Source organism: Phocoena sinus, chromosome X (genome assembly GCF_008692025.1).
Source record: "Phocoena sinus isolate mPhoSin1 chromosome X, mPhoSin1.pri, whole genome shotgun sequence".
Lineage (NCBI taxonomy): Eukaryota > Metazoa > Chordata > Mammalia > Artiodactyla > Phocoenidae > Phocoena > Phocoena sinus.
In genome coordinates, this window is record NC_045784.1 from 15,688,795 (window position 1) to 15,706,657 (window position 17,863).

Below are 17,863 nucleotides of genomic sequence, written 5' to 3' on the forward strand. Positions count from 1 at the left end.
CGTTTAGCTTCACTGATGGTTTCCTCACTGATGGCTTCCTTCACTGACGGCTTCCTTCACTGATGGTTTGGCTTTCGTCAACCAAGGAAACCGTGGCCCCAAACACCGAGCTGACTTAGGAAGCTCCATTGAGCTGATTTCACTTAGAAATGATTGTACTTTGTCTTTCAGTGTATATTCAAGTATTTACTAAGGAAAGTGAGTGGTTACCTTAGTATGGCAGAGTTCACCTTATTTTTCCCCTTTTACGGCTCATCAGAACATTTGAAACTAGCCTGTTGGAATGGGTGTTCGTTACTTTTTGCCCACCTACCTTTTCATAGTTAATTACATCCCTTAGTCTTTTTACCCAGTTCAAGTTCTGTGGTCATTTTTATCACTCCTTTGCCCCTTTGTTGCTTGTAGTTGTTGGCAAACCAGTCTGTTAAATCCAACTGTTTCCCCTCTTCGCCTCTGAATATGGCTCCAGGAGGAACACACCTTCAGGCCTGCTGGTTTCACATTAAATTCTTGAGTAAGTACCTCAAGTGTGTTCTTAATGCGGCCCAGAATCATGTCTACTTTCCCTGTCCATTCATTTTCCACCTCACCTAGAGGACAGGTTCATGTCTTCTCTCCCTAAACTTCCTGTACCTCCTTCCCCAAACTCACCTACAGCTGATGACCTTGCTTCCTTATTTCAGTGAAAAAAAAATGCAAGCAACCTGAAGAGAACTTCCACAGGTAAGCCCCACATCTGCTCACCTGCCTGCATCTGTGCCCTCCTAGATCTAGGCCAGGGATTTCCTACCACAGCCCTGTTGCCATTTGGGACCGGGTAACTCTGTCGTGGGGGGCTGTCCTGTGTATTGTAGGATGTTGCACAGCATCCCTGGCCTCTACTCACTAGATGCCCATAGCACCATTCCCCGAGTTGTGAGAACCCAAAATGTTCCCTGGCGGAGGGGGCAAAATCTTGGGGGCTATCTGCCGATGTCTGGAGACGCACTGGGCTGTCGGGGTTAGTGTGCTACTGGCATCTAGTGCGTAGAGACCAGGGATGTAGTGAAACATTCTGCAGTGCACAGAACAGCCACCCACCACAAGAAATAACTGGGCCCCAAATGTTAATCGTGACATAGTTAAGAACTCATGCCCTAGATGACTTGTCTGAGTTCCTGTCGACACCCAGCCCTCCACCTGCGCTTGCCTACTCAAGGAAAGCCCTGCAACAACTCCCCTCTTTCTCCTGCATCTTTATTTATTTATTTATTACTATTATTTTTAAATTTTTATTTTATTTAAAAATGTTGGGCTGCATTGGGTCTTCATTGCTGCACGTGGGCTTTCTCTAGTTGCGGCGAGCGGGGGCTACTCTTCGTTGCGGTTGCGGGCTTCTCATTGTGGTGGCTTCTCTTTGTTGCGGAGCACGGGCTCTAGGCATGCAGGCTTCATTAGTTGTGGCACTGAGTTTCTGTAGTTGTGGCACTGAGGTTCCATAGTTGTGGCTTGCGGGCTCTAGAGCACAGGCTCAGTAGTTGTGGCATACAGGCTTAGTTGCTCTGTGGCATGTGGGATCTTCCCGGACCAGGGCTCAAACCTGTATCCCCTGCATTGGCAGGTAGATCCTTAACCCCTGTACCACCAGGGAAGTCCCTCTCCTGCATCTTTATTTACCTCCTCCATTGGATCATTCCCGTCAGCATACAAACATGCTGTAATTTTAAAAAAATTTTTATTTATTTGGTTGCACCGGGTCTTAGTTGCGACTGGTGGGCTCCTTAGTTGTGGCTTGCCAGCTCCTTAGTTGTGGCATGTGAACTCTTAGTTGCGGCATGCACGTGGGATCTAGTTCCCCAACCAGGGATTGAACCCAGGCCCCCAGCGTTGGGAGCTCGGAGTCTTAACCACTGCGCCACCAGGGAAGTCCCATACTGTAATTTTTTTCTCATCATTAAAAAATAATCTCTTAATCTCATTGCTGCCTCAACTACTCCCATTTCTCTGCTCTCCTTTATAGCAAAACTCTTAGAAAATATGTCTTTAGGTGCTCTCTCCGGTTCCTCTGCTCCTCTTGGAAGCACTTTCCCCTCCCAGCTTTTAGGATGCCACCCTCTCCTGATTTTTGCTTCCTACCTCACCAGTCACCCCTTCTCAGTCACCTTTGCTGGATCTCATCTCTTTGACCTGTGAACATGGGTGCGCCACAGGTCTCAGTTCGTGGACTTCTCTATTCATTCTCACCACTCTGGTGACCTCATTTAATCTAATGGCTTTAAATATGGTCTGTAACCTAGATGAATTCCAAATTTATATCTCTAGTCCAAACTTTTACCCCAAACTCCAAATCTGCCTGCTACACATGTCCATTTAAATGTCTAATAGGTATCTCAATCCTATTCTGTCTGTGTCTAAACTCCCGATCTCCATCCCCTCTCCCTTCTCAGTCTTCCTTGTCTCAGATAAGGGCAACCTCAACTTTCCAGTTATTTAGGCCTAAAACGTAGAAAAAAATGGAAGAAATCATACTTGATTCCTTTTTTCCCCTCACACTTCAAATCTAATCTCACTAGCGAATCCTACTGGCTACACCTTCAAGATCTATCTAGAATCTAATCACTTTCTGCCATCTGCCCTGCTACCGTACTAATCAAAGCCACCATCACTTTTTGTCTGGATCATTGCCGAGAACCTCATATTCTGGCCTCCCGGCTTCTGCCGTTTTCTCCCTACAGACTGTTCTCCACACAGTAGCCAGAGTGATCCTTTTAGGACCTAAGTTAGATTGTGTCACTTCTGCTCAAAACCCTTCAGTAGCTCCCCACCTTAACTAGAAAGAAAGCCAGAGCCTTACAGTGGCTTGCAAGGCCCTACATGATCTGATCTTCCACTTATTACCTCTCTGATCATATATCCTATTACATTGCTTTTACAGGACCACACTTGCCTGCTTGCTGTTCTTCAAACCCAGTAGGACTCTTCTGCCTCAGGGCCTTTGCACCTGCTGTTCTCGCAGCCTTTACTGCTCTTTCCCTAGGTCACCCCATTGCTTGCTGTCTCATCTTGCTCAGGTATTTGCCCAGATATCTTCTCAGTGAGGCCTTTCCTGACTGCCCTATTTAAAAATTGCTATTTTCCTTTCCCCTTCACCCTGGAAACTCAGTATCCCCCTTTCCTGCTTTGTTTTTCTCTACAGTGCTTATCGCTATCTAATTTTCTAGATATTTACTTATTTCTAGATATTGTCTGTCCCCTATCATCCTCAACTAGAATGAAAGTTCCATGAGGCATGGATTTGGTTTTGTTCACTGCTGTATTTCCCAGAACCTAAGTAGCGCCTAGTACATAGTAACCGCTCTATGAATATGTCTTGAATGGATCTGTTCAGGGTTGGGGAATGACTCTTGCCAGGTCAGTCCCAATCAAAGCTAACCCTGGGCCTTTTGTGTGAATTCCTGAGAAGAGACATTTCCGTGTTCACCCTGGACTCAACGTGAGCTAATCCAGAGGCTGGAGGTTCTGCTGCCATCTGATTATTGCACTGTATCAGACGGGGCTCTGAGTTGCCCACAGCAGAACCTTCTTGCCCAAAATATTTACTGCTCTTCCCTACATGGGATTTTTACACAGTTGCCCCACTGATAGTCTTGACCGGGTGACTGACTTTTGCCAGTTGGGTGTGGGCGGAAGCGATGTGCCTCACTTCCAAGCACAGGTGTGAAGAGCCAGCTTGCAGGGTGCTGCTTTGATGTTTCCCCTTTGTTATGAGCACAGCAGTGCCCCAGAGAGAGGTTGGCCTGAGTCTTACAGGGAAGACCACATGTTACAGAACTGCAGCCAACCTGTGCAGGAACAGCAGTGAAAAATAAACCTTGATAATTATAAACTAAGATTTAAGGTATAATATCACCTAAGCTGATTCAACACTCCTACTAGTTTGAGAAGAAAATGAGTTTATTAAAGGATATACAGTGGCCCACAGGCTCTCCGAGAAGGCTTTGGAGATTCCAAAGCCAGGAATGATGTCTAAATCTCACTGAGGGGCTGCACCATCAAAGATGCCTGCCCACTGCTGCCCCTTCTGAATACAGAGTTAGCAATGCAAGCCAGTGATGGGGCCCAGAGTCTCTATCACTGCTGTATCTGCAAACTGGACCCTTCTGCCACTAACTTTGGGAGAGGATGGCTTTCATAACCCCTTGACTCCTTGTGTTGCCCTTTTCTAAATTTAGGTCTCTGGCAGAGCCTAGGTCACATACCTGTGGTCCTGCTATGAGAGAGGCTGGAAAAGCAAATTCCTTGTTTCTCCTTTGAGGACTCAGATGTGGGGAATTACCAAAACATAGGGAGGATGTTGAGAAGATAGTGTGGGTGACCACAAGTCTGAAAGACATCGGCTGCCTGCCTGAAGCCTGAGAATGGAGCCAACAGCGAGGGATTAGAGCTGAGAAACAGCGACCAGGTGCTATCATTTAAGGCCCCGACCAAGTCAGACCTTAAGTATACTTGTTGGCTCTTCAGCTATTTGAAGGGTGCATTTCCAGTTTTGCTTAGACCAGTGGGAGTCGGGGTTACTGACTCTTGCAACTGAAGGAGTCCTGATGGTTCATGTCTAAAATGTTGGACATCACCGCAGTGGCTGGCATTGCTTCCCTGGCTCAGACACTGGGAAGTTTTGTTGCTATCAGTTCCCAGGAAATGTGGAAAGAGGCTGATGGTCATGGGAATCGCCGCTTTGGCAGGTCAGGGCTTTGGTTTTCCGGCGTACTGGGCAGCCATCAGTTCTCAGATGCAGCAGGGCAACTAGCAGATATCTTCTTTTTGTCAGTAATAAAAATAAGAATAAACATTTGTATAATGCTTGCTATGTATTAGAGACTATTCAAACTCTTTACTCATATTAACTCATTTAATCCCCACAAGAACCCTGTGAGAAAGGTATTGTTACTATGCTTAGTTTACAGATGAGAAAACCAAAGCACAGAATAATTAGGTAACTAAGTCACACAGGTAGTAAATAAAGGAGTGGGGTTTTAACACCCAGGCCATCTGGCTCTATAGGCTGTATTTAACCTCTACACTGCACTGCCTGATTTTGTTTGACTCAGCAATGTGTCCAGCTAAAACAGTTTGATTTCCCAGGTTCGCTTACAGCTAGAAGAGACTGTGTGACACAGTTCTGGCCAATGACTTGTATGGAAGTAGCTGGGTTTACAAAACCATTTCTTTAAAAGGAGGTAGACTCAGCTGGTATGCCCCATTTTGCCCTTAGCTTCACTTTCTCCTCAGAACGCAAATGTGATGCTGGAGGGAGAGCAGCCATTTTGTGACCATGAGTTGACAGTCAGGAGGAAGAAAGCTACATTGCTCAGCAGAAAGAAGGAGGTTACCTGGGTCCCAGCCCCAAATTTACTACTTCCAGATTCCTGGTTATATGTGAAAAGTAAAATCCCTAATCTTTAATGCTACTGTTTAGTGGGAGTTTCAGTTATTTGAGGGAAAATACAATCACTACTGATTCAGTATTTCCACATTTCTCTCCTATACCATTTTGGCAATGTCTTTAATCTGCCCACCAGCTACTGAGGGACTGCTTCTCAGTGTCCCAGTCCCTTGATTGAAGTTGTTTATTGTCACATACCTGCAATATGTCTAGGAGCTCAGTGTTTGGTAGTGTGGGAATTTTTTGTTTTGTGTTTTTAAGTGTATGACATGGCCCCATCTCAAGGAGTTTGAAGAACATTAATTAACCCAAAGGACTGATTCATTCCAAGGTATTAATGGATGATAATGGCTTGATGTGGTTTTTCCTAACTTTGGATGTTACTGAATTTTAATTAGACCCTGTCTCTTCTTTCTTAAAGAAGAAACTCAAAAGAGCAGGCAGAGGGGCAGGGTGATATGGGAAAGCCTGTCTAAAAGGAAAGATGGCCTCCTGTAGTATTCCCCTCAACACCAGCTATATATAATCTACAAAATCACCTGCAATCACATTCAATGAGCTTAGATTTGATAGCCGCTCAAGGGAGAAACAGATCAGCTGTAAATACTTTGTCTCCCCCTCCATTATTTATATGACTTGAGATGCCTCCAGTTTCTAAAGTCACTCCCCTGGGACTATGTAATTGAGCACAGAACAATTTGGCTCCTCCCCACTCCTACAGAACCCCACTTAAGAGGAGGTGCCTGATAGTGGCATCCAGCCAATGCTAATTGGTGAGGGAAATGAAATTTCACTCTACTTCCACCAAACTTACTGTCTTTAGATTTAAGTGGATTCAGCTGTGCACACAATGGGACTTGCCTCTAAGCTTTCCTCCTAGTCTGATGGGAAGATTTCAAGAGTGGTGGAGGTGTTAAACAAAGATCATCTTATGTGTTTGTATTAGTGATTTTAAGTGTTTGTGATTTTTTTGGATACAGTTAGGGTATAGTCTGAAGGCTATATATAATAATAAAACCAAAACCAATTAATAGGCTGTTTAACTCAGTTAGAGGCTGTCCGCAGGCTAGCAGCTTTCCTTTGCTAAATCTTGTTGAAATGCAGTGGGTTCTATTTTGTGCAGAATGAGCAGGCTGCCATGACAACTGTCTGTGAATATTATTTAAATATTAGTCATAGGTTTCCAGCGTCTGCCTCCGGGTCCAACGTTCATTCGAAAACCCAGATGCACATCTGTTCTTAAAGGAGTTCTCCTGGACGTGTTTACAAAAAACAAAAACAAAACAGTTTCAGCCGGCTGGGTTTTTTTTTCTTTTGGAAGAGAAATTTGAACGAATTCACACAATTGCAAATGGTAGATCTTATTGCTGTTTCTTTTCTTTGGGAAAGGCGATCTGGATATGAATTTTTTATTGTCCTTGACTGTAGATTTGATTAAATAGAATAGGAGCCCGGAGATGACTCATATTGCCAGACTTTAGTTACATGCCCACCTGAACACTCCCCTTTGCCAGGAAAAGAGGATGTGCGAGCTGCCTAGGCCTGTGTTATGTGCCCAGCCCTGGGCAGTCACTCTTGCTTGGGAAGTGGGCTCATGCTGATTGAATTAAGCCAGTGAAGTCTCACACTTAGAGTGGAGGGTGGTGTCAATCCCATGCAAACCACAGGGCTTAGAATAGGGAGAGGGTTGATCTCATAAAGGAAAATTGGGGTACTATTGCAAGGGATGGAGGGGAATACTTGTCGGCCACCTGGCTAGGCAACAGAATGCTGGGCAAATAATAACATTTACTGAATACTAACGGTAGGCCAGGCATCACTCAAACTGCTTTACGAGTGTATCGCTTAGAGAATGTTTGGCCGCGTGTGATGAGGTAAATGATGAAATAACAGGGACTTAACACAGAGGGGTTGCCTTTTATCTCATGTGATATGATGTTAGGAAAGAAGCAACTTCACATCGTCATCTGTGTCCCAGGCTCATCCTTCAGTCTTTTTGCAATATCATTCTCAGCATGAGCCTCTCTTCCTAATGCACTCAAGAGGGCTGCTCCTCCTCCAGGCATTATGTCATGGTTCCAGGCACAGTGGGGGAAGGGCAAAAAGGAAAGGGCTCATGACAGCTGTCTTGTCTTTTTTATCAGAAAAAATGGCTTTTCTGGAAGCCTCAGCCAGTAGATTTCAGCTTATGTCGTATTGGCCAGAACAGAGTCACATGATCACCCCTAACTGCGAGGGATCCTAGCAAATCAAGTTTTGGTGGCTGAGTCCATTGCCACCTAGAATAAAATTGGGACTTTATTGGTAAGGAAGAAAGGAGAATAGATACTGGCTAGGCAACTAGTAGTGGCTGCCACAATATCTATGAACCCATTTATTCCTTACGTCAACGCAGTGTGGGTGGCGCTATTACTATCCTGGTTTTTAAGAAACAGGCACAGAGAGGTCAGGTAATTTTCCCAAGCTCACACACAGCTGTTAAGTGGTGGAGCTAGATCTGACTCTGGAACCGAATTCTCTGATGCGCCCAGACATACCCCAACCCACCGGTCAGACCACATTTCTTCTCCAGGATGTGTAACCACTCAGGAAATGTAGGCCTCTCCTAGAAATGGTAGCTAATATCTGTTTAGCACTTTATAGTTTATGAAGAATTTTCCACTTAGATTATTCCATTTAAATATTATTATCCCTATATTAAAAATGAGAAGACTGAGGCCCAGAGAAGTAATAAAAGTTACCTAAGGTGCCCACCTTGTAAGTGGCAGAGCTGATGTTTACTCAAAATTACAAGAACTTACTCCTGGTCCCCTTTCCTAATCCTCCTATTCTTCCATGCACAGAGACTTCATTTTTTATTTTTAAAAATGACAGTAGTTTGCTCCAGACCCTATATTAACTTCACAACCTTCTCAGGAAAAACAGTGCAGAGAAATCTTGGATCTCTCACCAATTGGTTTTCCTAGTGTCCTTTTCATGTAGCCATACCAACAGGATCATGGCGTATCAGCAGGAATTGTGTTTAGTAGTGAGAAACGGAGACCTAAGCGGGGAGGTTATTCTTATCTCATGTAATGTGAAATCCAGAGCTTCATTCAAAATGTGAGAGTATTCATTACAAATAGCTCTTATCTACCTGTTAAAGTAAAAGTCATTAAACATATAGGAATTGCCTGTCCTTAGTTACATCAGGTTAATTTGTATTACATTCCTTAAAACCACTTTGTAAATCAGACTTATTACAAAATAAGAATTAACAGTCCACACCACTGGGGTAAATTAGTGAAGTTTTAGTACGTTACTGATACCTCAGTTTGCTTGTAATTGTTATTTCTCTCATTCTTTCCAAATATTTGAAATCTTTAGCTATGGCATTGTTTGATTTATACATCACAACATTCTCTTGTTCTGGTGATACTACTGAATTGACCGTAAAAATCACAAAAGCATTGTAGAATATAGTTTGACTTTAAAAGTCATGAGAGAGTGGGTTGAAAAAGAAATAGAGATTTAAACAAATATCATCCTGTGTTATGAGGCAGTGCCTCTCAAAGTATGCTTTACCATCACTTGGGAATTAATTAGAAATACAGATTCATGAGCCTTACTCCAGACCTACTGAATCAGAACCTCTAGGGGCTGGGCCCAGGAATCTGTGTTTTAACAGGATCCCCAGGTTATCTGTAAGCACATCAGAGTTTGAGAAGCACTGTTTTAGAGAGTTTTATGTAAATGACACTCACAGATTGTGCCCTCTTTGGGATATTGGTGAAGATACTAACTTCAGCTTTAGTAAACTAAGACCCATATTAAACCCTAGATTCTCCTTTGAAAGTCCCCAAATCATGGAGTCCAGTTATGTGCTCCAGGTCACTGAAACTTAATTCAAGTGTATGCTTGACTCCATTCCCCTATCAGCACTTTCAACTAAGTAATCAGTATTTGTCTTTCCGATGTCAGTTTAAAGATCGACTTCAGGGACTTCCCTGGCGGTCCAGTGGTTAAGACTCCACACTCCCAATGCAGGGGACGTGGGTTCGATCCCTGGTCGGGGAACTAAGATCCCACCTGCCACGCTGTGGGGCCAAATAAAATAAAATAAAATAAAAAAGTGTTATCTTCAGAAGCCTTTGCTTGACCTCCTGACTCACTCTTATAATCCATGTGCTTCTCCTTTGCAATTTCACATTTATTTTTATGATTATTTGATTAATGTTTACTTCCCCCACAAGGCTATAAACTTCATGAGGGAAGGGACCAACCTTGTCAGTTCTGTTGGTAGTATATCCCCAGGGTCTAGAACAGTGCCTTGCACACAGTAGATGCTCAACAAATATTTGTTGAATGAATGTATGAATAAAACCAAGACAAGAATAAGTTTTTGTTTTGTTTTGTTTTTGGCCACGCCTCTGCGGCTTGTGGGATCTTAGTTCCCCAACCAGGGATCGAACCCGGGCCCATGGAAGTGAAAGTGCCGAGTCTTACCACTGGACCGCCAGGGAATTCCCAAGAATAAGTATTCTTAAACTAAAAACTTTTCCACAGTCTTCACCATAAACTCTTAGTCATCTGAGGCAATACTAGCAAGTGTTTTGAAAAGAAAGCCATGGATCTTTCCTCGGCCTTGCTTTAGGTAATAGTTTCAACATTCCTCTAAGAAACCAACTGTTGTTGTCTGTGTTCATAAAAACAAAAATGGTTGAAAGGGAGACAACGGTTGGCAAAAAGAAAGCTTGAAGAACCTGGAACCTGCCTTCCCAGTAAGCAGGAAGTGGTTCTCTCATCCAGGTTGTGTTGTTCACATTCTGTTGGCAGGTACTGTCATACCTGCCTCCATCACTGTGGGGTTGCCAAGGCAACCTATTAAAGAATAATTCTAGAATCTACCTCTGGAAAATTCCAGATGAGCCTGAGGAATCCTCTTCAAGTAAATCTACAAGCGTGGCGATGGTTGCTAATTCAGCAACCAGCAAAGTGAAAATCTCAGGGTCTGTTTTCCTTCAACCTGTGTGGAACTGGTAAAACGTAGAGGGAAGGATAAAAACTCTTAAAGTAGCAGATAAATTGAATGAAACCTGGGTAGACATGGAACTATATGTTTAAAAGTTAACCTTCCTCTGTCTAGTTGTTTGGCCAACTCTAGTAGAGTTAATGTTTTGTGTATGGAGTTTGTCATACTTTAATATATATTGCATTGGAGCTATCTTTTAGAAAGGTATTTATTTGTTATTATTATTTTGGTCACACCGTGCAGCATGCGGGATCTTAGTTCCCCAACCAGGGATCAAACCTGTGCCTCCTGCATTTGGGAGCTCAGAGTCTTAACCACTGGACCGCCAGGGAAATCCCTGGAGCTATCTTTATAGGGTGGAATTGGATCACCTTGATGTAATAGAAAGAGTACTGGCCACCAAGTTGTACAACTATGATGTTGGGGAGGCTGCTTAACCTCTTTGGGCCTGGTTTCCTCTCCCATAAAATGAAGGGCCTTTCTGAACAAGTCCAGAGGACCAGTATCTTATCATATCACAGGCTCACCTGTTACAGAGCTCTGGGCCAAGGCCCTCGTGATGATCTTGCAAAGGGACTCCACTGTCTGTGCCTAGGTCAGTTTTGCCCAATTCACAGTGCTTTGACACGAGAGGGAATTGCATAAATGTGTACTCTTTGTTTTACATTTGTCTTGGAATGACAGATCATAGCTCCTGCAGAAGGAAAAGAAAGAAGGAATTACATTGCTCTGCCATTGACTCATGCTAGATGTCAAACTGAGGCGCCTGCAAAACGCAAGCACATGCAAGCTAAACGAACAGATTGTGGCAATATTTAAAAATATCACAACTCTCTAAATAAGAAGCAGTTCTGATAAGCCTATTTGGAATTCATGCAAAATACCCATAAACTCTGAAAATCTGAATTGTACATTGCCAAGGTAAATTACCCTGTGCAGTAATTATAGATAAAGGCATATTGGATTATATGATAATATGTCTCCCTTGGTTTACAGATAACCCTCTCTCCTGGGCCTCTTCCTTTCTGGACTGTTGCTTTTTTAGTCTCCTTTGTTTGCTCCTTCCTCCTCATTCCCTTTAAATGTCTCTATTCCTCTGGGCTTCTGATTTTGCCCCCAAAGCCTTGTGACTTTACAAGCTCTCCCAGCCTGTTCTACCTTCTCTAATCACTTTAACTGTTATCGGTAACCTGATGACCTCTTTAATCAGAATCTGCAGACCTGATTTATTTTCTGGGCTTTAAAAGGAGCTTCTACTGGCTATACGGACATTTTAACTCGTTATTTTTCTCCACCATAAACACGCCTGTCCCCCTTCGCGTCCTACCCCATACCCGGTAGCACTCTACCGCAATTAATGGCGTCACTCACTAGACCGTAAATGACGAGAGAGCAGGGACCATGTCTGTCTTATCCACCGTTGTACCCCCAGGGCCCAGTGCAGTGCCTGGCACCCAGTGAGCATTGTTGAAGAAGTGATGAATCCATCTGGTATTCCAAACTAGGAACCTTGGAATCATTCTGGATGCCTCTGTCCCCCTTGCTACCTATACCCAGTCTGGGACCTGTGGGACTTATTACCTAAAAGACTTTCACATTAAAAAGAAAAAGGCTTTCACATTTGGCCCCTGATCTCCAGTGCCACCGCTTTAATTCAGCACTTATCATCGATCTCCTGGATCCTTGCAGGAGCTTCCTCATTGGTCTTTCTCTGGCTGGCTTTTTCCCAGGTCATCACATCTGACCTTCAGAGTGATCTTCCTAAAGTGTGAATCTAATCAGATTACTCTTAGGCTCCCCTTCACTTAAACAGAGTTTGCAATCTGGCAGCCTCACCCCGGAGTCTATACAGTGTTCTGAGAAAATGAGAATTACTGCATTTCATTGATTCTAAGATGCACATTTTTTCACATTTTGGCACCTCTGAAATTGGAACGTGCCTTAAAATCGATGGAGTGTCATAGTTTGATGGGTGGCTTTTTTCTTTCTTATTCGTACATAAAATAATAGTACACCTTGTAATCGATGACACCTTATCATTTGTAGAAGTATACTCATACTGACATTTAAAAATAGGGAGATTTTACATAAAAGTATGTCAGTTTCTCTTCAAAAATTACACTGGGTAACAGTGGGCCAGGATTTCTGGATGACAGCCTAAGAGGGAGCTACTGGTAAGTAGCAGCTGCCTCATTTAGACAAGAACTCTCTAGAATGTCCCATCATTTCCACCTAGGCTGCTTTATTCATTTATATTATGTACTCCAGCCTATGTAAGCATTTGAAATTGCAATCCCTAACTGACAGATTAACGTATGACTTCTTTGCTGCGATTTTCAAGAACAGTCACACTTGGCACCAATCTGCCTCCTCAGGTTCACATCCCCATCCTCTGCTCTATACACCCTCTATCCCCTAGTCTCAGGAAACATTACTCAAATGTAACCTGCTTCCGAGTGCCCTGGAATGCCTTTCTCCACTTTGTATGCTCTAGGAAGCATTACCTGACTTGCCCTGGTAGGGCTCATATCCTTCTGGGCTCCAATAGCACACGGCATATCTCTGTACCTACACCTCCTGTCTTGAAATTATTTGTGGACGGGCCCGTGTCCCTCATTGCACTGTGAACCTGGTAGGGAAATGAATCAGAATGTATTCATTGTTGTATCCCTGCCTCATAGCTAGAACTTGCTCAGTAAGTATCTGTTAAGTAAAGGATTGGATGGGGTGCGTTTTCTCACTGGGATCTCTGTTTTTTGAGTTTTGCCCATGTATAGAGAGCTAAAAGTGAAGTCAGAGGGAAAGGCAAGTGTTTTCCGCAGTGCTCGTAGTTTACAGCAGCAGACGCTGCTTCTGGCTGTGCTTTAAGAAGGCCCTTGGCAGTCAGAGTCAGCCCATGGGGACTTTAATATCTACAGACCCAAAGGTGCTAAGCCAGAGCCAGCTCTGAAGTTTTTTAAAAAATTTATTTTTAAATTAGTGTACAGTAAAACCGACTTGTTGTACAGTTCTGTGAATTTTAACACGTGGGTAGATTAGTGTTACCACCACCATAATCAGGATACAGAACATCGCCTCCAAAACTCCCTCTTGCTATTCCTTTGTAGTCATATTCCCCCCCCACCCCATAAACCTTGGCAACCATTAATCAGTTCTCCATTACTACAGTTTTGTGTTTTCGAGAGTGTCATATAAGTGTACTCAACGTTTTAAGCCTGGCTTCTTTCAGCATAATGCCTTTGAGATTCATCCAGCTTGTGTGTATCAGTAGTTTGTTCCTTTTTATTGGTAAATAACATTCCATTGTATGGATGTCCCACAGTTTGTGTATCCATTCACCCATTGAAGAACATTTGGGCTGTTTTTGGTATTTGACCATATGAACCTGGGTACAGGTTTTTGTATGAATATAAGCTTTCATTCCTTTGAAATAAATATCCACGGATGGGTAGGATTGCTATGTCATATGGCAAGTGCCATATGTATGTTCAACTGTATGAAAAACTACCAAACTATTTTTTCATAGTGGCTGCACCATTTTGCATTCCCACCAGCAAACTATAAGAGTTCTAGTTGCTCCATATCCTAGCCAGCACTGGATATTATTAGAATTTTAAAAAAATCTAATAGGTGTGCAGTGTTAGCTCACTGTGCTTTTTTTAACATCTTTATTGGAGTATAATTGCTTTACAACGGTGTGTTAGTTTCTGCTTTATAACAAAGTGAATCAGCTATACATATACATATATCCCAGTATCTCCTCCCTCTTGCATCTCCCTCCCTCCCACCCTCCCTATCCCACTCCTCTAGGTGGTCACAAAGCACCGAGCTGATCTCCCTGTGCTATGTGGCTGCTATCTAACAAGCTATCTATTTTACATTTGGTAGTGTATGTAAGTCCATGCCACTCTCTCACTTCGTCCCAGCTTACCCTTCCCTCTCCCCATATCCTCAAGTCCATTCTCTAGTAGGTCTGTGTCTTTGTTCCTGTTTTACCCCTAGGTTTTTCATGACATTTTTTTTTCTTAAATTCCATATATATGTGTTAGCATACGGTATTTGTTTTTCTCTTTCTGACGTACTTCACTCTGTATGACAGACTCTAGGTCCATCCACCTCACTACAAATAACTCAGTTTTGTTTCTTTTTATGGCTGAGTAATATTCCATTGTATATATGTGCCACATCTGCTTTATCCATTCATCTGTTGATGGACACTTAGGTTGCTTCCATGTTCTGGCTATTGTAAATAGAGATGCAATGAACATTGAAAAATATGGAACGCTTCACGAATTTGCATGTCATCCTTGCGCAGGGGCCATGCTAATCTTCTCTGTATCGTTCCAGTTTTAGTATATGTGCTGCCGAAGCAAGCACTCTCACTGTGCTTTTGATTTTAATTTCTGCTTCCTTGAATCCTGTCTGGGGGAATTGGAGGGGAAAAAATGGTCAACTCACCACCAGCGTGGTGGTACTTCAAATTCTGATCTTCCTCAGTGTGCTTTCTGCTATTTACTTTCTAGAGTCCTTGTGTTACTTATTTATTGCTGTATAACAAATTACAAAAAACTTAGAAGCTTAAAACGCTCATTTGTGATCTCACAGCTTCTGTGGGTCATGAATCTGGACAAAGCTTACATGGGCCCTCTACTTCAGGATTTCTCACAAGCTGCTACAATCAAGGTGTTGGCTGGGCTGCAGTCATCTTAAGGCTTAATTGGGGAAGTATCTTCTTCCAAGCTCACGTGGTTGTTGGCAAGATTCAGTTCCTTGAGGTCTGACTGAGGGCCTCAGTTCCTTGCTGGCTTTTGGCCAGAGACTTCCCTCAGTCCTGTGTCATGTGGGCCTCTCCACCACGGCAGCTTACTTCATCAAAAGCGCACTAGTTGTGAAGGCAATAGAGAGAGTCTGCTAGCAAGGCAGAAAGGCACAGTCTTTCATAAGTCACGGAAGTGACAGGCCAACACATTTGCCATATTCTGTTGATTAGAAGGCAGTCACTAGGTCAAGCCTTATACTGAAAGGGAGTAGATTACACAAAGGCATGAACACCAGGAGGCAGGGATCATTAGGAGCCATCTTGGAATTTGCCAGTCTTCAAATAGCTGGTCCATGGATTCTGTCCAGGTTTTGGGTTTTTTTTAAAAATAAATTTATTTATTTTTGGCTGTGTTGGGTTTTCATTGCTGTGCGCGGGCTTTCTCTAGTTGCGGTGAGCGTGGGCTACTCTTCGTTGCGGTGCGCGGGCTTCTCATTGCTGTGGCTTCTCTTGTTGCAGGCACACGGGCTTCAGTAGTTGCGGCTTGAGGGCTCTAGAGCGCAGGCTCAGTAGTTGTGGTGCAGCGGCTTAGTTGCTCTGTGGCATGTGGGATCTTCCCGGACCAGGGTTCGAACCCGTGTCCCCTGCATTGGCAGGAGGATTCTTAACCACTGCGCCACCAGGGAAGCCCTCTGTCCAGGTTTTATAGCTTCATTCCATGGGAGAGACAGGGTAGAGTGAGTAGAGTGTCCTTATTCCCTCTTACTCTCTCTGAAGATTTTTCATTTGATTTATGAACATTCAAGGTTAATGTAAGGAGTTTCTTTTTTTGTTTTGTTTTGCTTTGTTTTAAACTCAAGCCATCTAGGACATAGCTAGGGTTAGATTATCAGTGGTCAAAATTTAAATTCTGGTATCTACTAATCTTGTATTTATTAAGTCACAACCATAGAAAGCTCAACTTTTGTACCCAAGATGGAGCCTTTCAATAAACTTCAACACAGGACAGCTATTTCAGCTTGTCATTGTGGCTGCTGACCAGGTGACCCCAATAGACAGATCTGCCCAGCCCTGGTCTTTATGAATTTCTTTCACTTGATAGTGACTTATAACCCACCTTTGATTTATTTTAATAACTTTCTAATGACTTGCCAAATATGGCCTCACTTTTCTCCTACTTACTGTGGTTTTTCAGTACCCAGAACTCATCCCTGGAAATATGCTTGATCCTTTCTCTTTATGAAAATGTAAAACTACTCAGTATTCCTTCCCTCTCTTCAAAAGGAAGCAGGCTCTTTTTTTTTTTTTTTTTTTTTTTTTTTTGGTACGCGGGCCTCTCACTATTGTGGCCTCTCCTGTTGCGGAGCACAGGCTCCGGACGCGCAGGCTCAGCGGCCATGGCTCACGGGCCTAGTCGCTCCGCGGCATGTGGGATCTTCCCGGACCGGGGCACAAACCCGTGTCCCCTGCATCGGCAGGCGGACTCTCAACCACTGCACTACCAGGGAAGCCCCAGGAAGCAGGCTCTTTAAATCAAGGTTCTTCAAATGTTTTTGATCATGAACCTGTCACAGTGAAAGCTTTTTGAGAATGGACTTCTGATACAGTTATATTTATTTATTTACAACTAATACTACTGAACTCATATTTTGTTTACATTACCAAACATAAAGGAAAATAGAAAATTCAGAAAGAATAAGAAAATATGAGTTCTAATATTTTGCTTTCTATTGTCCAACATACCTGTGTATTTTCTGTGGGGCAGGTACCTCAGTTTGGAGACTGCTAGGTGCTAGAAAGCTGGGTCCCCTGTTTCTTGTTTGTACGAAATAGGCTTCATTCAGCCTCCTTGACCTTCCTGGAGTTCCAAAGGGCAGATTCAAACAGTTGCTAATCAGGGAAGGGAGGGAATGCAGAAACAGGGAAGGAGCAGTCAAGAAACAACAGTGCAGCCAGGGTCGTGGTTCCTCCTCGAGTAATACACTAACAATACCTTTGAGTTCTTCTGCAGGGAACTAAGGCCCCCACCCAGGTGGAGGATGGTAACTTCAGGCTGAGCACAAGCTCCCAGGAACTCTGCCCTGTTACCTCACCACCAACCAATCAGAATAAAGTCTGAACACATTGGAAGATAAGGAAGACTCTGACCACCCTCCCCAAATGATTCTCCCTTTAAAAACTTTCATGAAAAAAAAAAAAAAAAAAAAAACTTTCATGGTTGAACAGAATCTTCAGAGTCGGTTTTTGGACACTAGTCCACCTTCTCCCCAGGTTGCCGGCCTCCTCAATAAAGCAGCCTTTCCTTTCCAACCAACACTCATCTCTCGAGTACTGGCTTTCAAGCAGGCAGCTGAACCTGAGTTTGGTAACAGCCCCAGCACCAGAGGGCTAGCTGAGAGTTGTCAGAGCTGGGAGGCCAGCCCCATCTGAGCTCCCCACTTTGGCGCTATCAGGTATTAAGGTATCAGGGCCATGAGTGGGCAGACACCTGAAGTACTCAGCACCACATAGATCTGCACACGTCATTTCTTTTCTCAGTCTATTCCCAAGTCCAGCTGCTTTGCCTAGATTCTAGTATATTCCCCAGGGTGTGTCATGACCAATTATAGGAGCTGCCTATTAGAATGACTTTTCCTTGGTAGAAGTTGGAACTGTGGCCAGCTTCAGGAAG

The 17,863-nt window shown here is 43.5% G+C and overlaps 1 protein-coding gene and 1 non-coding gene across 2 annotated transcripts in view; one reads left to right on the plus strand and one right to left on the minus strand.

Moving 5' to 3' along the window:
• The first annotated feature begins 704 nt into the window (after positions 1-704).
• The window catches only part of PPEF1 (protein phosphatase with EF-hand domain 1), a 144,947-nt gene continuing 127,788 nt past the window's right edge, over positions 705-17,863 (plus strand). Inside the window, exon 1 of the mRNA XM_032620331.1 lies at positions 705-723. The gene's annotated coding sequence lies outside the window, so the exon portion shown is untranslated. The remainder of the gene's footprint in view (positions 724-17,863) is intronic.
• Positions 14,704-14,810, minus strand: LOC116748202. The gene has a single exon (XR_004348213.1). It is a non-coding gene; the product is annotated as a U6 spliceosomal RNA (small nuclear RNA).